The following is a 9,040-nucleotide window of genomic DNA, read 5'->3' on the forward strand; positions in this document are numbered from 1 at the left end:
AAGAGATTGAAAATCATCAAATTAGTCTTCCTAGCTCCAGATGAAATGAACTTCAGAACAAAACTGTTGGTTTCTAATAGGAAACAAAAATTCAAGCACTGCTCTCCTGCCCTAACCCCTGCCCCCACCCCCACACACCAACGACAAATGAGAAAAATAGCTAAAGCCCAATGAGTTGTGTTCTGCTCAAAAGCTGGGCCTGACCCTTGGGTTCCACAGCCAGCCTCCTCTGTCCAGTGGGAGGCAGTGCCAGGGATGCCTTCCATGGCAGTACAATCTGCATGGCTGGTGAGGGGTGGGGTAGGATTTTCAGAATCTTCTTGAGGTTCCTCTATTTAGCTCCTCACCAGCCATCTTCCCAGTGCCTCTCTCCCCAGGCAAGGAATCCCGTCAAGAGTGGCCCCTACTCGGTTGTGGGTTGTAAATTGTCCTTCTCTTCTCAGTTCTCTGTCTCACTCTCATCATCTTCAATCTCCCTTTCCTCCCCCACTGAACTTGTCCTGGGCCATCTTGGGGCTGGTACTTGATTTCTGGAACGTGAACAGGACCCGATCCCAAGGAAAGGCTCCTCCACCTGGCCCCAGCTCACCCACTTCTCACTGCCTTCACCTTCATGGTCATCATGCAAGTAATACTTCTTGCTTTTGGGTGTGTACTCTGGGTACCACTCCTCTTCTCGGTTTCTTTTCTGAAAATTGTTGCTGCTGTTGTTATTGTTCCCAGAGTAGCTGCCTCTGCACCAGCCTCTTCCTCTGGCTCGAAATGGAAAGGTTCCTCCAGTTCTGCCACCTCCTTTCACTTGGACCCACCAAGCCTTTGGTCCCCAGTCTTGATTTCTCAAAGCCCGTGGTGCTCTCCTCTCTTTCCTCTGTCTCTTCAGTGTACTCTTCTGCTTTGTAGGAGTGAGATGACTGGGAAGAAGAGGAAGAGGATCTGGACCTGTCTCTTGCTCTCCGGTGCTTCTTCTGCTTCTTTGATCCTTTATGAGTTTTCTCTGTTTTCTCAGCTGAGCTGTCCCTTGAGGGGCTGGAGTCTCAGGAATCCACTGATTCTCTTGATTTACCTCATTTAAGATCTCTCTCCTGGCTGAGCGCGGTGGGTCACACCTGTAATCCCAGCAGTTTGGGAGGCAGAGGTGGGTGAATCATGAGGTCAGGAGATTGAGACCATCCTGGCCAACATGGTGAAACCCCATCTCCACTAAAAATACAAAAATTAGCTGGGGGTGGTGGCACATGCCTGTAATCCCAGCTACTTGGGAGGCTGAGGCACAAGAATCCCTTGAACCTGTAAGGCAGAGGTTGCAGTGAGCCAAGATCATGCCACAGCATTCCAGCCTGGACGACAGAGCGTGACTCCGTCTAAAAAAAAAGAAAACAAAAATCTCTTACGACGTTCAATATCAAGGCTGCGATCAACAGGATCATCTTTGTATTTTCCCTCAGCCTTGTAGACAGGTATTGGGGGAAACATCTATTCTGTGTATCTCTGGCCTATTCTTGTTTTTGGCTGCCTCCTGCTCAGTTCCTCTCTTTAGGTATTTAGTAAAGCATTCATGTAATGTCATTCCTGAGGACCCAAAGTGATGCTCTTTAACATGGTGAACAATGGTCACTATATGTTGGGCAAACAGTTCTGAAGGGCTACGCTGAGACTGAGCTGACTGTATGTGCTGGAAAGTGGAACAAAACTCCTGTTCCTTTTTGTTGCTATGGACTAGATCTCGGCAAAGCTTGTGTTCCTGAGCCAATAAGCCACTGGGTCCTGCAAGGTCCTCATCAAAAGAGTCCATCTGGACATTGACCTGTGCCTCTCGAGTAATGGAAAAGGAAGACTTCCCTGTGGAAAAGTCTTTCACTTCCAGCTTGTCTTGGCTCTCAGAAGTCTTTCTTGGGGGAGGTGATGAGCTTTTCTCCTGGACAGCTTTGTAAGCAGTCACTCAGAAATTCTTCTCAGGTACAAAGACCCTGTGCCCACCTTCGGTTCTCTTGCCCCAGTCCTCCTTTTTGGATCTTTCTGGGAAAGACTCCTCATCCATCTCCTCTGTTTTCCTCTGCTTTCCCTTCCCTGGAGGTGCATATACCAGGCCCTCTCATTTGCCTGACTTCTCCTCCTCCTGGTTTTTGTTTGCATCTATGACTTTAAACACATTTTGGGTTCATCATCAAACTCAGACTCCTTCCTTCCCTTAGCTTTGTCCTTACCTTCATCATCCATCTCTTCCTTGTGGAAGTCAGCCATCTGCTTCTCAAAGTCATCTCGGTGCTTACACCTTTTGCGAGACTGACTGCCCTAAAAAGGCTTCTCAGAATCAGTTTTGGGAGCAAAAGAATCAGATTTCATTTTTCCATCACCCAAGCCTGTATCAGAGAAACTCCCTTTCTCTTTAATTTTTTCTTTATCCGTATTTGTTTGTTTCTGTTCCTTGTCTTTTCTATTCTGTCTTCTGCTTTTCTAGATACCTCTTTGTATAGGCTGCTCCTCCTGGAGCAGCACTCTCCTGCTTCTGAGAGGAGACATATGTGGAGCCAATGGATGGTGAATTCCTACCCACAGGGCTCTTTTTGGATGGACTCAGGGACCCAGGAACCGTGGTCGAACTGACCTTGGTGTGTCCCAGGCTGATACTCAGCACCGCTCAGCAGAGTTGAGCTCATCTGGGATGTGCTGGAAAGTGGAGGACTAGGTTTTGGCAGGGGGTAGGATGGAGTGACCGCTGCCTCACCACCACAGACTGGAGGGGCTTTTGAGAGCTGGGCCTCACTCCCAAGGACTCAGCTCAGAAACGGCTGAGACTCCTGATGCAGAACCAGTGCCATAGGTGGCATCTGGCCATGGCTTCGAGCTCTCAGATGCTTTTGTATCTTGAGAGGTGCCTCCAGAGAATGTCTGCTCCTTGGCCTCATCTCCCTGGTTATCCCTAGCAGCCTGACATGGCCAGCTATCCTTGGAAGAGGACCTTTTCTCCCTTGCAGACTTGCGCTTAGAAGATTCAACTTGGCTATGGTTGGAGGAAAGAACGGGAGGATGAGGAGCGCCTTGACTGGTCAGAAGACGACTTATCAGAGTTTCTAGAATGGCTCCTGGACCTTGGTGAAGGGGAGCTTCTCGCTGAGGACTGGAATCTTCAATGGCCTGTATGCTTGCTGGTAATTCTGCCAATTTGAGTGGTAGTTTCCATAGCCTCCTTAGTTATACTGGCCCCATGGATAAAAGCCTTTGTTGCACCCACGGAAATAATAGGGCCTTCTATAGCCTCTGTTGTGACCTCGGAAATCCCGATTCCAATATACTCTTGAGTGGTTTCATTCTCTGTTATGAGCTGGAGAACATGATCTGGAACCAGACCTAGCACTCAGCCTGCACTTCCTTGAACCAGAGACAGATCGGCTTAGATACTGAGACTTCGAACATGAATGAGAACGAGATCTTGATGCAGATCCTGAACCAGAAGAGCGAGATCCAGACTCGGATTTACTTGTTTTTGACGGCTCTGTAGAGAGGATCACTTTTCAATTACACCTTATTTGAACAATGATTTGACTTGCACTGGATCCCAGACACTACCCCAAAAGAACACTTGCAGCACCACTGGCTTCTTCAATTTACGAGTCAAGATACACTTCTGGGCCTACCGCAGCGATCACAGCTGCAGCTCGCAAGGACACAACCAGCCAGAACCTCGCCCCCGGTATTTTATATTCTTATAGCTATTTTTATACCATTTTTATAGTAAATGTGATTGCCTCTTGATTCTCAGCTAGATTGTTATTGGTGTATAGGAATGCTACTGGTTTTTGGACATTGTTTTTGTATCTCGCAACTTTACTAAATTCGTTTATCAAACTAAGGGTTTTTGGTGGTGTTTTTAGGTTTTCCAAATAACACGGAGACAATTTAACTTCCTCTCTTCCCATATGGATGTCTTTTATTTCTTTCTCTTGCCTAATTACTCTGGCCAGTACTGCCAGTACTATGTTGAATAGGGTGGCATCCTTGTCTTGTTCCAATTTTTATGGGAAAGGCTTTCAACTTTTCTTCATTCAGTATGATGTTGGCTGTGGGTTTGTTGTATATGGCCTTTGTTATTTTGAGGTACGTTTCTTCTATGACTAATTTGTTGAGGGTTTTTTATCATGAAGGGATACTGAATTTTGTGAAATGGTTTTCCTGCATCTATTGAGATGATTATATGGATTTTGCCCTTAATTCTGTTTATGTAATGTATCATGTTTATTGATTTATGTATGTTGAACCATCTTTGTATCCCTGGTATAAAACCCAGTTGATTGTGGTATACTATCTTTCTGATGTGTCATTGGATTTAATTTGCTAGTATTTTGTTGATTTTTGTGTCTATGTTATTCAGGGATATTGGTCTGTAGTTTTCTTTGTTCTGTTGTGTGCTTGTCTGGTTTTGGTATCGGGTTATACTGGCCTTGTGGAATGAGTTAGAAAGAATTCTCACTTCCTCAGATTTTTGGAACAGTTTCAGAAAGATTGAGATTAATTCTTTGTATGTTTGATAGAATTTGGCTATGAATATATCTGGTCCTGGGCTTTTCTTAGTTGAGAGATTTTTTTTTTGTTATGGATTTAATGTTTTTATGCATTATTGGACTGTTCAGGTCTTCTGTTGCTTCCTGGTTCAATCTTGGGAGGTTGCATGTTTCCAGGAATTTATCAGTTTCCTCTATGTTTTCTAGTTGGTGAGTGTATAGTTGTTCATAATAGTCTCTGATGATCTTTTGTATTTCTGTGGTATCATTTATCATGTCTCCTTTCTCATTTCTGATTTTATTGGGTTTTCTCTCGTTTTTTTCCTGGTTAGTATATCAAGTGGTTTATTGATTTTGTTTATCTTTTCAAAAAACCAACTTTTTGTTTCACTGATCCTGTGTGTGTGTGTGTGTGTGTGTGTGTGTGTGTATCTCTATTTAGTTTAGTTCTGCTCTGATTTTTCTTTTTGTCTTTCCACTAATATAGGATTTGGTTTGTTCTTGTTTTCCAGTTCCTTGAGATGCATCAATAGGTTGTTTATTTGGAGTCTTTTTTTTTTTTTGGTGTAGGCATTTATTGCTACAAACTTCCCTCTTAGCACTGCTTTTGCTGTATCCTGTAGGTTTTGGCATATTGGGTTTTGATTTTTGTTTGTTTCAAGAATTTTTTTATTTACTCCTTAATTTCTTTCATTCAGTCATTCAGGAGCATATTGTTTAATTTTCATGTATTTGTATCATTTCCAGAGTTCTCCTTGCTATTGATATCTAGCTTTATTTCATTGTGGTCTGAGAAGGTACTTGATATGATTTCAATTTTTTTGAAACTTGTTGAGACTTGTTTTGTGTTCTAACATATGGTCCAACCTGGAGAATGTTCCATGTGCTGATGAGAAAAATATGTATTATAAAGCCACTGGATGAAATGTTCTGTAAATGATTTTTAGGTCCTTCTGGTCTAACGTACAGTTTAAATTCAATATTTCTCTGTTAATTTTCTGTCTAGATGAACTGTCTTATGGTGAGAATGGGGTGTTGAAATCCCTGTCTGTTGTTGTATTGGAGTCTGTCTTTTCTTTTAATTCTAATAATATTTGCTTTATAAATCTGGGTGCTTCAGTTTTGGGTACATATGTTTAGAATTTTTATATCCTCTTACTGAATGGATCCTTTTATGGATCCATAATGAGATATTGGATCCTATAATGAGATATTGGATCCTATAATGAGATATTGGATCCTATGAGATTGTTTGTCTCTTTTTACTGTTTTTGACTTAAAGTCTGTTTTATCTGATATAACTACTCTGCTTAAGTTTGGTTTCTGTTTGCATATAGTTTCTTTTTCCATGCCTTTACTTTCAGTCTGTATGTGTTTTTACAGATGAGACGAATTTCTTGTAGGCAGCCTATACTTGGGTCATTTAAAAAAATCCACTGAGCAAGTCTGTATTTTTTTAAATGGAAAGTTTAATTTGTTTACATTTAGGGTTATTACTGATATATCAGGGCTTATTCCTGTTATTTTGATACTTGATTTCTGGTAATTTTATATGTTATTTTTTCCATTTATTTCTCTCTTATTATATACTATTGTAGTTTGTTAGTATTCTACAGTGGTAACATTTGAGTATTTCCTCTTCCTTGTTTGTTTGCTTTACCTATGGCTTTTATATTTTTGAGTGTTTTCATGATGGTAGCTATTAATAATCTTTTGCTTCTGAGTATAGAACTTTCTTAAGCATTTATTGGAGGACTGGTCTAGAGATGATGAACTTCCTCACTTTTGCTTGTCTGGGAAATACTATTTTTCCCTTATTTATGAAAGATAATTTTTCTGGACATAGTATCCTTGGCTAACAGTGTTTTTCTTTTAGTACTTTGAATATATCATCCCATTTTCTCCTGGTCTGTAAAGTTTCTGCTGAGAAGTTAGCTGTTAGTCCGATAGAGTTTCCTTCATAGGTGATAAAATGTTTTTCTCTTGCTGATTTTAGAATTTGTACTGTCACTTTGACTTTAGACAGCTGAATTGCAATAGGCCATGGTGAAGTACTTTTTGCATTGTATTTTCTGGGGATCATTGAGCCTCCTATATCTGGATGTCTAAATCTCTTCCTAGAATTATGAAGTTTTCATTTACTACTTTGTTAAGTAGGTTTTCTAAGCCTTTCAATTTCTCTTTACTCTCAGGGATACTAACAATTAATACATTCAGTTGCTTTATGTAGTCCCGAGTATCTCAAAGGCTTTGTTCATTTTTTGAAAAATATTTTTTCTTTATTTTTTGTCTGACCAGATTATTTCAAAATATTTGTCTTCAGGTTCTGAAATTCTCTATTCTGCTTGGCCTAGTCTATTTTTGCAGCTTTCGATTGCATTTTGTTCTTGCTTTGATGACTTTTTCAGTTCCAGAATGTCTGTTTTTTTAAAAAGATATTTATCTCTTTGATACATTTTTCACTTATTTCCTGTATTGATTTTTGAGCTGTTTGTATTGCTTTTCATATTTCTCTTGCATCACTGAACTTCTAAAAATAAATATTTTGAATTCTTTATCTGGCATTTTGAGCATTGCTTTTTGGTTAGGATCTATTGCTGGAGAATTATTATGTTCCTATGAGGGTGTCATATTGCTTTTTCATGTTTCTTATGTCTTTACAGCATTTGCTTCTCTTTATTTTTTGAATTTTCCTTCATTGAGGGGGCTTTTTCCTGAATATGTGACTATGATGTTGTTTGGGTAGGACCCTTTGGCTTTGCTTTTGGGTGCATGGGGTAGGGAAGACTACTACAATTTCATTGGCTATAAATAGCGTCAGTGGTATCTGTGGTTTCCTTGGCGTGTTAGGGTGCGGTTATTGGTGGAGGCTGTGGTGAACTTGTGCTAGGGTCTGAAATGCCAGATTGGTCTGTCTTTAGGTTTCAGTGGGGCTCAGCATGTCTATCCTTGTGCTCTGTGGCAGTGTATTCTGACACTTGTGTTGGTGGTTCCAAGCAGGCTGATTCTTGGGTCTCTGGGTGCCTTTCTCAATGCTGGTTGTGGTAGTGGTGGACTGGGTGGGTGAGCAGGCTCTTGAGTTCCTGAGCAGTTGCATGATGTGGGCAATGGTGGCAGCAGTAGTGGCGAGATGCTCTTCTGATTCCCAAGTGCTGTGCTTTTGTGTTGGCAGTTGTTGCAATGGGCCATGCGGGCTGGCTTCCAGGCCACTAGGGGGTGCTTGCAGGTAGAAGCAAGTACCTGCAGGTGCTTGAGGTGGTAGTGATATGTTCTTTGTGCCCAGCCTCTGTCCCCTAGAATAAGTGCTTAGGAGCCCCAGGTGATGGACTGGGTTATGGAACCCCCAGGACCATGGATCCTGCACTCTGTCTTAGATGGTGGAGTGAAGCCAAGCAGAGCCAGACCAGGCAAACTTGTACATAGGTTCCCCAATGATGAGTGCATGGACTAGCTGTGTTGAGGAGTTGGGGGTGGGGTGGGGTGATCCTTAGGCCCTGGAGAAATGCTTGGGTGAGGGGCAACCAGCACTACAGTGAGGTCTTACCATGTGGTGGGGGTGGCCAGTTCCAGCAGTCTCAGCAGCCCCACCCTTGGCCAGCAGCTGGGGGACTTTCATCCTTTTCATGCCCCAGTGCTTGTGGGGCTCCCTCTCCTACCCTGGCTGTTGCAGCTGGGGGATCCCTCCCCCATCCTGGCTGTTCAGTCAGACCTGGTAGTTCATGCCTAGCCGGGAACTCAGCCCTGGGCCATGGGGGCCCCCTGCCCAGTTCCATGTCCAAGCTTCTGCAGCAACTCTTGTCTTGCTCAGGACAAGTGGAGGAGTTGCCCACATCTAGCACCAGCAGCTGCAGCCCACAGCACACTTGCTTCCCAGTCCTGTTTGCAAAAGCCGCCCCCACACTCCTACTTTGGCCCCATGCCCCGGCTCTGGAAGAAGCAGCTTGAGTTTCCCCAATGCCCGGAACTGGTGCCACTGGTTCCCAGGACTGAGCATAGTCTGCTAAAAGCAAGGATCAAGAATGGTGTTTTATTGTAGCTCCTCAGGTCCCAGAGTGTGAGACCCAAGGTGTGTTCCCTCCTTGGAGTTCCTTCCCACGGTCTCCTGGCTGCTCCCAAGTCAGAATCAGGGCTTGGGAGAGTCAAAGTGTTTCTCCTATGGCCTGGATAGTACAATTCCCAAGTGAGAAGGTAAATTGCAGGAAGACACTCACTCACCTTCCACCGTACTAAGTAATTCACTACCAGTTTGGGGCCAATCGTAGCCACACAAGCTGCACATTTTCCTTCTCCTTCCTAGATTTTAGTGTTTCCTATCATTTTTTTTTTTTCTGTCAAACCCCCATGTTCCACCTTGGATAATATATTTAAAATGTGAATGTTGGCCAGGCACGGTGGCTCCTGCCTGTAATCCCAGCACTTTGGGAGGCAGAGGTGGGCGGATCAGGAGGTCCGGAGATCAAGACCATCCTGGCCAACATGGTGAAACCTCATTTCTACTAATAAAACAAAAATTAGCTGGGCATGGTGGCAGGTGCCTGTAA

The 9,040-nt window shown here is 43.1% G+C and overlaps 1 pseudogene; it reads right to left on the reverse strand.

Moving 5' to 3' along the window:
• Positions 1-403: 403 nt before the first annotated feature.
• LOC105470998 (thyroid hormone receptor-associated protein 3-like) lies at positions 404-8,778 on the reverse strand (annotated as a pseudogene).
• Positions 8,779-9,040: the final 262 nt, after the last annotated feature.

The sequence above is a fragment of the Macaca nemestrina genome, chromosome 2 (genome assembly GCF_043159975.1).
Source record: "Macaca nemestrina isolate mMacNem1 chromosome 2, mMacNem.hap1, whole genome shotgun sequence".
NCBI classification, from domain to species: Eukaryota; Metazoa; Chordata; class Mammalia; order Primates; family Cercopithecidae; genus Macaca; species Macaca nemestrina.